The following is a 1,278-nucleotide window of genomic DNA, read 5'->3' on the forward strand; positions in this document are numbered from 1 at the left end:
TACAAAATTAACTTAAAAATTAGTCTGCTATATTTAATCAAACATTTAATTAATTCACCCCTTAAAAACCTTTAGATTTATTGAATTTTGAGTCCCTCCTGCTGTTATTTTAGGTCTGAATGTGCTCTGTGAATATGTGCCTCAGTTCTTTGCTGTACCATTTGTCTTCTTTTATTTTAGGTGAAGGACATCGGAGACCTTTGAGTTTTGAAAGATCTGAAGTGTGACAACCTTGTAACTAAGAGTTGAGTTTTTAGGGAATCCAAAACCAACTGTCTGGCCAATGTTTGATAAACATAGTAAGAGAGTAGGAATGATATTTTCAACCTAGCCTAGATGTATAAAAAAATCCAAGATTTATCTGTCAACAGTTGGACCTAAACTTGGGAACAGTGCTTATGCAAAAACTATATTAAGTCTGAATTAACTCTCCCTAAGGACTTAGGGGATATTGGGTAGAATATGTCCAACTGTGTATTATATGGGCATGTTTGTACTTTTGTTCTTGCTATCCCTTTGAAGTAAATATTCCTTTACAAAGTCTAATTGATGCTAACTGGTTAATGAGAATGGTGATGCTAAGCACTGGAGACTGATAGAGTGAACAACATAGCAGAATGGAATCTGAGATCATAATATTAGCAAAGGAATATGGCAACCTCTCAGGGATACCCTAGAACCCTGGAAAGGGAACTGTCACCATCTTTAATCTGGAAAAGGAAGGTCGGACTCCTTGTTACAAACATATAGTACTTTGTAAATCTGAAAGAAGTATATGAATATAAGCTATTACTATATATTTATTGCTTGTAAAAGCAAATCCAATGAAGTTGTGGTGTGCTTTTGAGACTTGAGTGATGCCATACTCCTTCTGGATAAAACTTTATTTTAGTATTTACGGGTTTTTTTTATAATATGACTCCAGTCTACCATTCCAGACTTAATTCATAGTACTCAGGATGTATACATTCCAGTCAAACTAACTACCTGGTTTTTCTTGACATCCATCTTCCAGGCCTGGAATTATCTCACTCCTCATCTCTATCATGTGTGATTTCCTAGTTCTCTTGTTCAAGGTCCTGTTCAAGTTGTAGCTCAACATCTAGTCCAAAGATTTTCCAACATAAACTAGGCCTCAATCAAAAATAGTGCTCTCTTCCCTAAAATTACTTTGTATCTATTGAATAAGGACTTATTACTTACTATGGTTGGCACATTTTCTTTGACCTTAGTATAACATAAGCTTTTTGAGGGCAGGGATCATTACATATTTTAAAA

This window comes from Macrotis lagotis, chromosome 1 (genome assembly GCF_037893015.1).
Source record: "Macrotis lagotis isolate mMagLag1 chromosome 1, bilby.v1.9.chrom.fasta, whole genome shotgun sequence".
NCBI lineage: Eukaryota > Metazoa > Chordata > Mammalia > Peramelemorphia > Peramelidae > Macrotis > Macrotis lagotis.